This window comes from Camelus ferus, chromosome 9, assembly GCF_009834535.1.
Source record: "Camelus ferus isolate YT-003-E chromosome 9, BCGSAC_Cfer_1.0, whole genome shotgun sequence".
NCBI lineage: Eukaryota > Metazoa > Chordata > Mammalia > Artiodactyla > Camelidae > Camelus > Camelus ferus.
The window spans coordinates 76841543-76855208 of NC_045704.1; the positions used below are offsets into that span (position 1 = coordinate 76841543).

Below are 13666 nucleotides of genomic sequence, written 5' to 3' on the forward strand. Positions count from 1 at the left end.
CCGGACGGAAAGACAAAGACAGACTGACTTTTTTCCCCTCATGATGCCCTCTCTTTCCACCCACACCTTTCTCCCCTCACCCACTCCCAGTCCTGAGGGGACCACTGTACATCAGGGTTTTATGTGGAAAGGAGATTACTTATTTTCCTCTGTGGCTCCAGGTTACAATGAAGACAAATTGGTGTATGTGTGAGAGAAGATACACAAAAGAGTGTCTTATTAGAAAGTGCTTTACAAATATTGCATCATTTCCCCAAATATGACCTCAGATCACTTCTTTGTAGGCGTTGGGGGTGGGGGTGGGTTCCATGGCCAAAGGTTTGGAAAATTCTGAGTTAAATAAATAGAAAGTTTCCCCCCTTCTGATTTTTGCAGAGCTCTTATTAGGCTAATTTACATGATTAGCAGAGGGGCCTAATTGTCCAAGAGGGGGCAATTTTGTAAAACGTTTCCCTGATGTATTTGACCTCAAAACTTTTTCCTGCAACGATCACATCCCAAAATAAACATACTTTGAGAAATGTTGAGGAGAGTTAGAATTTTCTATTGAGGTCGTGATCCCCACTTTCCTGGCATGTTTTACGAAAAATTAGCCCTCTTAGGGGGGATATAAAAGAAAATTTCTCCGTTGAGTGGGATGTTAGATTAAATCAATTCTGAAGTCACTTTAACTCAACACACCTTTATTCTGTGGCTACTGATGATTTTCTCATGCCTGAAATCTGATTTGTTCTATCCTCAATATTTCATTTTATTACTGATTTTTTTAAGGGCAGGATGTTTCACCCATTAATTAAATGGTAAACATAACTGGGCAATGATGATTGGATTTTTGTCCCTCAACCTACATCAGGTCATTCACTCCCAGGACCAGACTACTGGAAACCCAGACCTCCCCGACCAGCCTCCAGAGCTGCCCAGCTCCAACACACGCCCAGTGGTGTGGCTTCCTTTCAGACATGCGTCTACAAGTCTCACGTAACCTAAACTGCTCCTGATTGTTTCCAGGGAAAATAAAAACCAAATACTTCACTATCTCAAAGGAATGCTGTCATCTATAATGTAACGGGGGCTGGAAAGAGACAAAGCCTGTCACTGTCTAAGGCCATGATCCGAGGGCATACCTGTTGCCACCAGACTAACCAAAGAGGCTGTGTAGAATGGAATCATTCAGAACCAAAGACAAGGGGCAGAAAGAAGGGCAGGAAGAAATTAAGGAAGAAAAATGATTCCTTTGCTGAGTGACGAACCCACTAATCTATTACAATCCCTGCCTACCCAAAGGATGCTTCAGACCCTGGCCCTCTTCCCACTAAACTCAGTTCTGAGTTACACAAATCCAAGTTCATCTGATTGGCAAAACCTAAATTACAACCATAACCTTAAGGGAGACTTAAAAAGGTGACTTTTTTTAAGCTTTCTAGCCTCTGCTGTACAGGAAGACATACTAGAAGGACACCATGATGGACGTGGAGAAGGCCAAACCAACCACAGCATCTGCCACACGCATAGAGTTACGATACTCAGAGAAAGCAGGTATCTTTGAAAGAAAACAAAATGTAAAGTAGAATGAGCCGTGTAGGGTTCAATGACAAGCTACAATCTACTTCAGGAAGCCCCTGGGGATCCACTTACCCCACCAGTCATTAAAAGCCAGTCACACTTAGCTGAGTCTGAGTGAGGATGGAAGATACACATACATTCTCCCATTTTTCCTTCCCAGTCCTGTGGCAGATGCTAATAATCAATCAGGTCACTTCTGTGCCAAACCTAGATTCAATTTCAAATTCCTTTTCAGAACAATGCATCAGGCAACTAGTGACATCAATCACAATTAACAGGCAAGCTGAAAACTGTCATCTTTTATTCAGTCTTTGTTATATTTTATTTTACAAATTTAGGAAACTGCTCTTCTGTCATCTATTGCCATAAAAATGATATTTAAAAAAATAAAAGCAAAAAATTCAGTGGTTTAAAGCAACACTCATTTATTACTGTTAATGCATCTATATGTTGGTTCAACTAGATTAGGCATGGCTGAGGCCTCATCCCTTATCCTCCGTGGACCAGTGGGCTAGTCCCAGCATGTTCTTCCTAAGGCAATGGCAAAGATGCCAAGAGGGGCTGTGGAAATGCCCCACCTAGGTTTGGAACCTGCACACTATCACTTCCATGCACATGCCATTAGCAAGAACAAATCACCAAGCTAAGCCCAAAGTCAACTGTAGGGAAACTCCTTTCAGCCACAATAAGGCCACAGCAATGGTTGTGGAAGCAAGGAGAGGTGAAGAATTGGGTACAAAAAGTGCAAACTACCACAGGTCCTCATCAAGCATCATTGTCAGCATGAAATATAATTGAACGGCATCTCTAATTTTCATTGCCAACAACCTTGAAAAATTCTGCCCTACTTTGTAAGCCACTGGCCCTTGTCAGTTAAGAATGTAGGTCCACACAGTAGGGCACGATTGACCGTACGAGCATTGAGGTGAGCGTGCAACCTGCTGGCTGAGAAAGTGGTACCCTGAGAACTCTAAGCCAACGTGCAGAACTGTACCAAGAGTGGTGGTCATATCAAAGAGACTAAGACAGAGGCCATAAGCACTTGGAACAGCTCTGTTTGCTCCCAGGAAGGCACTCACCACAACATCAGAGGCATGCAATGACACTTTAACACAAAGGCACCAATTTGCCTCCATTACTCAGTGCTATTTATGAAAAAAGTTAATATGTTTAAATTCATCATTTTCATAGTCTTGAAAAGCAAATATAACCTACTGGTAATAATAAGTATTAGAATATATAGGGTGCTGTAAATTTGGAGGTTTTTTTGATGCTATAATTGGGAGAATTGCTAACAAAACTGTTTTAACCATACAACATTATGAAAATATGCCATTTTAACTATAAATCTTCACAACATGAAAAACAACTGCGTAATTTGATGTTACTTATTGTGTTTGTAATCACTATTTTGGTACCAGTTAGAAAACTATGAATACAGTTGGATCCACCCATGCTATAAATGCCTTTGACTAATTTTTCTACCAATAAAACAAAATTTCACAGCACTTGGTGTTCCTGATTCCTTTCAACACAGTTTAGTCTCAATACTTCCACCAAAGATTTTTCTTTCCTCTCTTCTTTTATGCTCACATCGAAACACTAAAGATTACACAGGACAGGGAGGAAGGGAAGAAAAGATGTTGGATTAAAAACTAGGTGGCAGACTCCTTCTAAGAGAAAAATACATTTTATTTATAACATCTTGATTGTCTTTTGGTTGTAAAAGATATCCCTTTTGCAGGGATGGGTCCAGGATGGGGGAAGAAAAGAGAATTAAATTGTTCTATGTAATAAGAAGTTTTTGTGGAAAGGAGAATGGGGAGGGGACTCAGAGAACAAGGTAAAAACTGCAGAAGGAGATAAAAGAAGATGCTTTCAACCAAAAAAAAAAAAAAAAAAAAAAAAGGAAGTTGCAAATAAGAATAGAGTTTATTTGGAGTCTTAAGAATTGCAATTCAAGAGACACAGATTTGGGTAACCCCAAAAGAGTGTTCTGAGAAAAAGAAAGAGCCAGGCGCTGATAAAGACAAAAAGCCATGAGGTTGTTAAAGGTGCCCACAAGAAAAATGTGATTGTCTCTGACTCATGTTAGGAAATATTCATTCCAGGGTCCCAAGGGCGGTTCAATACGTGCAAATTAATCAAGGTGAAAAGCTTATCAGGCATATTAACAAAAGAAAGACAAAACTACATGATCATCTTAGTAGACTCAGAAAAGCATTTGACAAAATTCAACATCCATTCATGATAAAATCTCTCACCCAAGTGGGTAGAGAGGGAACCTACCTCAACATAATAAAAGTCATTTATGACAAATGTACAGCCAAAATAATACTCAACAGTTAAAAGCTGAAAGCTATTCCACTAAATTCAGGAACAAGACAAGGCTGCTGACCCTCACCACTTCTATTCAACACAGTATTATTGGAAGTCCTAGCTACAGTAATCAGACAAGAAAAAGAAATAAAATGTATCCAGATTGGAAGGGAAGAAGTAAAACTCACTATTTACAGATGATACAATACTCTATATAGACAACCTAAAGTCTCCACACAAAAACTATTAGAACTAATAAATGGATTCAGCAAGGTAGCAGGATATAAGATTAACATACAGAAATATATTGCATTTCTTTACACTAACAATGACATGTCAGAAAGAGAAAACAAAACAAAACAAAAAAAGTCCTGTTTAAAATAATGTCAAAAAATAAAACAAAACACCTAGGAATAAACTTAACCAAGGAAGTGAAAGACCTACACACAGAAAACTATAAAATATTGATAAATGAAGTTAAAGATGATTTAAAGAAATGGAAAGATATTTCATGCTCTTGGACTGAAATAATTAATATTGTTAAAATGGCCATATTACCCAAAACAATCTACAGATTTAATGCCATCCCTACCAAAATAACCCATGACATTTTTCAAAGAATTAGAATAAATAATCCTAAAATTGATATGGAACCACCAGAAACTCAGAATTACCAAAATAATCCTGGAGAAAAAGAACAAAGCTGAAGGAATAACCCTTCCAGACTTCAGACAATACCACAAAGCTACTGCAATCAAAACAGCATGGTATGGGCACAAAAACAGACATACAGATCAGTGAAACAGAATAGAGAGCCCAGAAATTAGCCCACACAATTATAGTCAATTAATAATCTACAAAAGAGGCAAGAATATACAATGGAGAAAAGGCAGTCTTTTCAACAACTGGTGTTAGGGAAAGCTAGACAGCTACATATACATCAATGATATTAGAACATTCCCTCACACCAAATACAAAAATAAACTCAAAATGGTTTAAAGACCCAAATATAAGACATGATACCATAAAACTCCTAGAAGAAAACATAAGCAAAACTATCTCAGACATAAGTTGTAGCAATATTGTTTTAGATCCGTCTCTCAAGGCAAAAGAAATAAAAGCAAAAATAAACAAATGGCACCTAACTAAACTTAAAAGATTTTGAACAGCAAAGGAAACCATCAACGAAACAAAAAGACAACCAAATGGGGGAAAACATTTGCAAATGATGCTACTGACAGGGGGTTAATATCCAAAATATACAAACAATATTGATACAACTCAATATCAAAAAAAGAAAAAGAAAACCCAATCAAAAAAAACAAGAAGACCTAAATAGACTTTTTTCCAAAGAAAACATACAGATGTCTAGCAGGCTCATGAAAAGATGTTCAATACTGCTAATAATAGAAGCAATGCAAATCACTTCACACCTGTCGCGATGGCTATTATCAAACAGTCTACAAATAATAAATGCTGGAGAGGGTGTGGAGACAAGGGAATCTTCCTACACTTTTGGTGGGAATGTAAATTGGTGCAGCCACTATGGAAAACAGTACAGAGGTTTCTTTAAAAACTAAAAATGAGCTACTGTTTGATTCAGAAATCTCACCCCTGGGAATATATCCAGAAAAGATGAAAACTCTAATTTGAAAAGATACATGCACCCCAATGTTCATAGAAATGCTTTTTACAGTAGCCAAGACATGGAAACAACCCAAGTGTCCATCAACAGATAACCGGCTTAAGAAGATGTGATACACACACACATACACACACAACGGAATAGTACTTAGCCATGAAAAGAATGAAATATTGCCATTTGTAGCAACATGGGTGGACCTAGAGAATATTCTACTAAGTGAAATAGGTCAAAGACACATATCATATGATATCACTTCTACATGGAATCTAAAAAATCATACAAATAAAACTATATACAAAACATAAACAGACTCACAGACATAGAAAGGAAACTTATGGTTACCAAAGGGGAAAGTGGGGGAGATAAATTAGGGATTAACAGATACGCACCACTATACATAAAACAGATAAAAAGGATTTAGTGTATAGCATAGGGAACTATATTCAACATCTTGTAATAATCTATAATGGAAAATTATATACCTATATATATCTGAATCATTTTGCTGTACACCTGAAACTAATACAATATTGTAAATCAACTGTATTTCAATTTAAAAAAATAAAGAAAATATTTGTCCCTAAGGAATCACAAGTTGTTCTAGGGTAGGAGTCTGGTAAGTGGAAAGATGGTCACAAGTTATTTTAGGGTAAGGGCCTGATAAGTATCTTGAGTTTCTGGCAGATAAATTCATCAGGTCAAAGGTCAGATTCCATCCAGGCTGAGATGTGCATAAGTCATACTTCCTAAATGGCCTCCCGGCTCTGTTTTAGAGAGCTCTCTTAGCAATACCAACTCCATCTTTATTTTCCTTCCGTCTTGGAGAGAGGGAAGGCAGGTATAGTAACAAGGGACCAGAGAACAGACCGCTCTGCAGAAATTCAAAGGTGTGAGCATAGCTGTTGGTCCTGAGGGGCAGGGATAGCGAATATTTTAAATCCCTTGCTGGGCTCTGTTGCCATATCACACAAACCTGGCATCCACTCCAAGTCATGAGTTAAAGCCTACAGTATACTCCACAGAAATCAGAAAAAGGAACTGTGCCCTTCAGGTTTACCAAGAATAAAGAGAAGGGAATAACCATGAAAGGAGAAACAGAAAAAAGAATTTGTGAGCAGAAAATGTGAGCAAGAGAAGACTGGGAGAAACGCAAGCAGGGTTGCCAGCTAAAATAAAGGACACCCAGTCAAATTTTAATTTCAGATAACAACATTTTTTTGGTCTAAGGAAATCTCAAATATGATCTGAAACATACTTATACTAAAAACAAACCCCCAAAACTGTATTATTTGCTAAATCCAGCAACCCTAAATGCAAGCCCAAGAATCTTCAGATGTATGTTTCTCTTTTTCATTTGAGATAATTAAACATTTCCCCCCACCTTCCAGCAGACAGGAGGGCCTGAGGAATTCCAGACAAGTGACTAATGTGTAAACATGTATCAGTTACCCGGTTACTAGCTAGCAATCAGTGCTAACCCAGTCATCCATTTCCCAGGCTTCTTTAGCGTGGTCGTGGCACTCTAAAACGGGGACCATTGTCCCAGCGACTGTTTCTGCCTGGGCCACAGAAAGAATAAAAAGCAAAGACTAGAAGTAGGCTTCCTTTTCTTCCTTTTCTGACATTATGGACAGATTAGATACTCTGAACAACCCTCACAACTGAATCAACTAAAATGCAGGATAGAGTGTTTCTTAAAATATTTTGAATGCATCACTGAGCTGGCACAAATGAATCTCTAGAATCCAAAGATGAAATGAGAGCAGGGACTTTGAGCGGTGAGCAAGGATGAAACTCTGCTTGGAGGGGTTGTGCTAAATCCTGGAGACATGTTTAGTAAAACTGCACAACGCGCGGGGGAAAGGTAAATCCCAAGGCAGGGCATCGAATAGAAGACCCCTGAACAAAGCTGAGATGGCAAAGGGCTACACTTTCAGAATAAAAGTCATGAAAAACAGACTCCTCTATGCTGAAAGGGGCGGCCTTCCTCCACCTGGATCCTGGGCAGAAGGGGAAAAAAATATTTCCGTTAAGATCTCATAACCAGAGGGCTTTCTCTCATGGGTTCACAGTCTAAGTTCACACCAATTCTGGGGTCCAAAAACCCAAACAGAGAATTGAAAGTGGCCCCAGGGGACTTCTGAAAAAACGATGGCAGAGGTGTGAAGTTACTGAATCTTTTCAAAACTCATCCAGAAACCAACCCGAACAACCTAAAGATGCTGGCAAATGCTCACCCCAAAAAAAGAGAACTGAGCTCAGGGGAAACCTGGGGAGCAGCCCTGAGAACTAGGGGTGTGACTGAGAGGAGTCCTCCCAGGCTCCAAGGCTCAGTGTGAAAACAACATGTGGGGATGGGAGAGGACCCGTGAGGTTACAGCACCCTCAGCCTTTCAGAGTCTCAGACACCCAGGAATTTCCTGCGGTGTCTCCCACGGACAAACCCACGAGGAAGCCAGCTGACATGGGAACTTGTGAAACCAGGCCTTAGGTGTCAGCTTCCTACGTTACAGAGCAAAGCAGTGGAGGGATGAAGAACAGGGCCACGAGCAAACAAGCAAGCAACTCACGCAGCCACGTCTTTCCTTACTGCTGTCATCCTGCAGCATCTGTCAGGGGAACCATGAGGGGCAGAGCCTCTACCCACCTGCACAGACCTCGCAAAGTTGTATTAAGCCACCGAGGTCCTGAAGTCGTTTGGTATGACAGAACGTCCCAGGCTTACCTTGACAGACACAGAAATTGCTATCAGAAGGACTCTGCTATTAACAAAAAACCCTCAGCAGGTGACATTGGCTTAGTGGTCAGTGAGTCAGCAGCAGGAAATTAATCAGACACTAGAGTGGCAATCGGTTTTACACAGCGGGAAGAATTTAGTGGAACTGTCACTATAGTAACCCGGAAGGAGATCGTGTATCTAGTGAATTTATAACCCTCAGGGAACAGTTCAGAAAACAAAGTGTTAGTTACATGTTTTAGTTACACTTGGCTGCGTTCAGCAAGGTGCCACGGGGAAGGGAGGAGCTCACAGAAGCTCTGGCTGGCTTGCACAAAGGGGTGAGAAAGAGCAGCGTCCACAAGTTGAGGGACTTGTACAGTGCAGGAGGCAAGCCCCTCTCAACTGCAAACAGTGAACGATAACATTGAGGAAGTCTTTTTGGTACAAGAAAGACCAATTAAAATTCAGTGGTAAAGGTAGGGACATCTGAATTAGTGATCAATATCTTCAAAATGAGAATGATGGCTGGGAGTAGAGGCTGAATTAGCAGTGTGGGATCCGTAAATCCTCTCTTGGAAAAATGGCTCAGGGTAAAGATAAAGTGTTTATCTGGGATTTGGGGCTGTTTTTTTTTTTTTTTTAACATATAGATATTAAAAAGAGAATAAGATAAATAGCTTTTCATAAATTTGAAAACAAAAGGAAACATATCAATCCCTGGGATGGGGGGAGTCCTTACCAACAATAACTGAAGAAATAGAAAATTTGAATATTCCCACTGTCATTTAAAAAAGTTAATTAATATTTTTTCAATCTTTTCACAAAGAAAACTAGACCCAGAGAGCTTCACAGGAAAATTCCACCAAATATTCTAGTAAAATATAACTCTAATCTTACATTAATTTTTTCAGAGAGCATAAAGAGAAGAAACATTCCTGAACTCATATTTTCAGGCTACCGTAACTCCATACCCAACCCAGACAAAGACAGTACAAGGACCTACTCATGAACACAAATGGAAATATCTAAGGAAAATATTATAACTCTGAATCCCAAAATTTATAAAATGATAATGTAACATGAACAAGTTGATTTTCCTTCTCAGGAATGAAAGTTTGATCTAAAATAAAACATTAATTAATCTATATAATTATTTCAATAGATATAAGAAAAGAATTCAATAAAATTCAATATCCATTTATGATTTAAAAAAACCTTAAGAAACTAGAAATAGAAAGTCTCTAACTTATTGAAGAGTATCTAAAAATAACCAATAGCAAACCATACTTAATGCAGTGCTTTCAGGACAAACACAGTATGAATTCACTTATATGTGAAATCTAAAAAGTAAAACACACGAACAAGCATAACAAAACAGGAGCAGACTCAGATAACAGGGAACAGACTAGTGGTCGCTGGGGGTGGAGGGGTGGGGGAAATAAGTGAAGGGGATGAGGAGGTACAAACTTCCAGTTATAAAATAAATAAAGTCATGGGATTCAATGTAAGCACAGGGAATATAGTCAGTAACAACGTAATAGCTTTGTATGGTGATAAATGGTAACTAAATTTATTATGGGGATCATGTTGCAGTGTATAAAAATACCAAATCGCTGTGCTATTACACCTGAAACTAATACTATATTGTGAATCTATTACACTTGAATAAAAAATAAATACAAAAAATAAAAATAAAATTTAAAATTGTTGTGCTTTTAGCATTTCACTGTCAGTCGTGGTCTGGCACAAGACATGGAAGCCTATTTAGCACTGCTTCTATTATACTAGAGATCTTAGCCTATGCAGTAAGATAAGAAAAATATTTTTTAAAAAGGATTTGAAAGGGATAACTGTCAATATTTGCATATCATATAACTGCTTACATATAAATCCATAAACAGCTACAAATTATTAGAGTTAGAAACAGTGCTGTTGACAAAGTCCACCCGAAAATGTCAACTGCACAGCTCTACACCCTCAACAACCAGTCAGGAATCATAATTTTTAGAAGATTTTTTTTTTAAAGATACATTTAGGTAGGGGAAAAACTTAACAAGAGATGTAAAACCTTTCACAGAAAAAAATATAAAACTTTATCGCAAGACTGTGAAAGACCTAAACAGATGGCCCTATCCTCCGATTTAATATTATACTGAAGAAAATTCTTACCAAAGTCATCTTTAAATTCACTTGTACACTTTGCAGATTTCCAAAATATTGTTCAGAGAAACATACAAAAGGAAAATAACTAGGAAGAGAATAGCTGACACCCATTTTAGGGTTGCTACCTTCAGGTGGGGCTGAAAAGAGAACTAAGTTGAGAAGGGATCCTTTGGAGGCTCCTGAGGTTTTACTCATGTTCTGCTCCTTAAATTGGGACCAAGTTATGCAGGTATTTGTTTTCTTATTTTTCATCAAACTATACATTTGCGTTTTATATGCTTTTGACTATACATTTCAAAAATAGAGATTTTAAAAAATGAGAATGTTAGTAAATAACTTGCCCAAATTGTCCAGTACCTTATAGTTCTCTAAAATATTCCTGACAATTTTAACCCTTTAGACTCTGTAAATACCAAGAGGGTTGGTACTAAACTGTATTCTTCATACCTCTCTCCTTGTGTAGTACAGTACCTGGGATGAAAAAATAGCTCCATAAGTATATTTCAATGAGTGAATAAAACAAAGCCTCATTAATGCTCTGTAATGGCACGCATCCACACCAAAGCCAATTATTCTCATCCTCAGAATTATGCTTCGTTTATGTATCTCTAAGACCCGCTGGTGTTCCTGCCCACTGTCTACTGGATTTCCTCTGCTGAAATGCTTGACTCACTTCCTCATATATGTTTAATGAAGTTATCAGCAAAGCCCTTTCCCATCAGACAGCCTGGCTTGTGTTTCACTTAAGGTCTTATTAGCATGCCTAATTCTCCTTGCCAAAAACAGAGTTAATTAAACAACCAAGTCTGTGAGCATGGGCTGGCATCACATTTAGTTTGCATTTACACACCAAGGGAAATTGGGGAAACTGATCCCTTTCCTGGGACTTGAGTGGCATGGCAAGTGCACCTGGGGCTTTCTGGGGAGTCCCTGAAGAAGGAATGGAGGTGGTCATTGGAGCACCATGGGAGTCTGGGCTCAGCCACCAGCAGCAACAGCAGCAGGAGCCCATCTGCTCCAGCCCCTGGCAGCAAGCTCCTGAGCCCACCTTGACTCAGGGTTCTGGGCTCAGACCCCAGGAAAAGCTGCCCTAGCACAGATTATTTCTCCCCAGGAGGTTACTGCATTTTTTAAAAAGAGACTGACAAGACCCTCCATACTTCCCAGGGTCTCATGCGCATGAGTGGCTTTGGAATGAGGTGTTTTCCAATGACCTTGACATGGTAGCATCTGCATGTGATTGCCTCTGAATGTAATTTCTGGGATGCTGCAAAAAGTTGCGATCCCATGAGATGCTAGCCTTGAGCTGAAGCTGATGCTGAAGATAGCAGAATAGAAGAAGAAAGAAATCTGGGTCCTCAATGATGTCATTGAGTTGATGATTGTAACATGCCCAGAGCCTGCCTTTTCTTCCTATAAATTTCTTGCCATGTAATATATTACTACGAAATTCCCCCAGGAGTAGGGGGAAGTGCACAAGTTGAGCAAATGTAGGATCAGATTCTGGCTTTATTTAAAATTTCAATATTTTGCTCATCGTGGACTCTTTGCATTAATGTTGATTTTTTTGAAACTTGGCATATAAACAGTATGAATCTTTATTGCTGACTATTTTTGGTGCCCTCCGCCCAAATTTGTACCCAAGGCGAGTCCATCAGTCACCCCACCCTAGTCCTGGCCCTGCTACTGTTGGTTGCAATTTTGGTTACTTGTAGCAAAAAATCATCCTCAGGATGAAAAAAAAAGGGGGAGAATTTGATAAAAGCTGTTAGGGAAATTGGTTTTCCATAGGAGGTAAATGTTAAGATGAAATTCGAACCGTTGACAGGCCTGAAGAGACACCTACATGCTAACCCTGTGTTGTGGGAAGGATGGAGAGCAAACGCATGGAGGTGAGTTACTGAGCCAGCCACTGCTCTGCAACCAACACAGCTTCATTGCTCGGTCTCCCAGGACATTTCCAAAAAGGCCATATAAAACCACTGTGTCTTGGAACTCCACGGAGGAGACGAGAAAGCAATCTGAAGGTTGGCTTTCCCTTTCCCCTCTTCTCTTTCTTGGTAGAAGCCCGCCTGCTAGGGCTTTAACTCCCTCACACCCCCTGGTTGTGTGTCCCTCCAGGCAGCCGCTGGTGATGTCCCAGCCTCCCCAACTCCCATCTATCCAGGGTACAGGAATGACAGATTCTCCTTGTCCATCAGTGCTGCACAAGGGCTCCTCAGTCTATAGCATCAGTGGCGAGGGCTTTATGACTGTGAGAGCAAAGTGAGCCACTGCCAGGGTCACTCTGGCCAAGCAGCAGGGCAGGTGGCAGGACCCGGTGGAGCCAAGGCAGATCTAGCACATAATCTGGCTCTGCTTCAGATCCCCACCTCCCGTTTTACACAAAAGCAATTTCCAGGGCATTAAAGACTAAAGTTATTTTTCAAAGAACAATAAACTATAAAAATACTAGAGGAAAATAAAAGAGCACAGCTTTATTATTTGAGGGGGTTGGAAGGGCTTTCTTAAACAAGACACAAAAAGCAAAATCATAAGAAAAAGCATTATCAATTTAATTGTATAAGAATTAATCTTTATAAACAGTAGTTCTCAGCTTGGGGCAATTCTGCCCCCCGGGGGACATGTGGCAATCCATTTTTGCCTGCCAAAATGGGGGGAAGTGAGGTGGGGTACTAATGGCATCAATGTATTGAGGCCAATGTTGTGGCTAAACATTCTACAATGTACAGGACAGCCCCTCAAAACAGAGAATTATCCAGCCCAATATGTCAATAGTGCCAAGTTTGAGAAACTCAGCCATAAACAAGGTTAACATACAAGTTAAAGACAGTGAAAAGCTGTTTGGCACATGTACCCCCAATAAAAGATAAGAGTCTCACATGGAGAGAGAATTACAAATCAATAAGAAAAATGAATCAACTGAAAAAAATGAGACATTTCTCATCCTTTCAATTGGTAAAACTTTAAAAAAATCTAATAATATCAAGTGATAATGAAAATTTAGGAAAAGAAGACTCTCACAGACAGCCGGCCATCATGTAAATAGGTACCACTGCCCAGTACAGAAAATTATTTGACAGAATGTTTTCAAATTTGAAATGTTCATATCTCATTCAATGGATTATCAGCAAAATAAGTTGTGTGCTTTTAGGTCTGTTCCTTACAATCTGGGTGTGAGCTCCTCTAGGCAGCATCCTGATGATGGATCTGGAGTTAGCTGCCTTTGACTTAACTTGCAGACAAGGCTAAAACAG

At 39.4% G+C, this 13666-nt stretch overlaps 1 long non-coding RNA gene across 1 annotated transcript in view; it reads right to left on the reverse strand.

Moving 5' to 3' along the window:
* The window catches only part of LOC116665917, a 74942-nt gene extending 66569 nt beyond the window's left edge, over positions 1–8373 (reverse strand). Inside the window, exon 1 of the long non-coding RNA XR_004322750.1 lies at positions 8253–8373. This is a non-coding gene — a long non-coding RNA (uncharacterized LOC116665917). The remainder of the gene's footprint in view (positions 1–8252) is intronic.
* Between the last annotated feature and the right edge of the window lie 5293 nt (positions 8374–13666).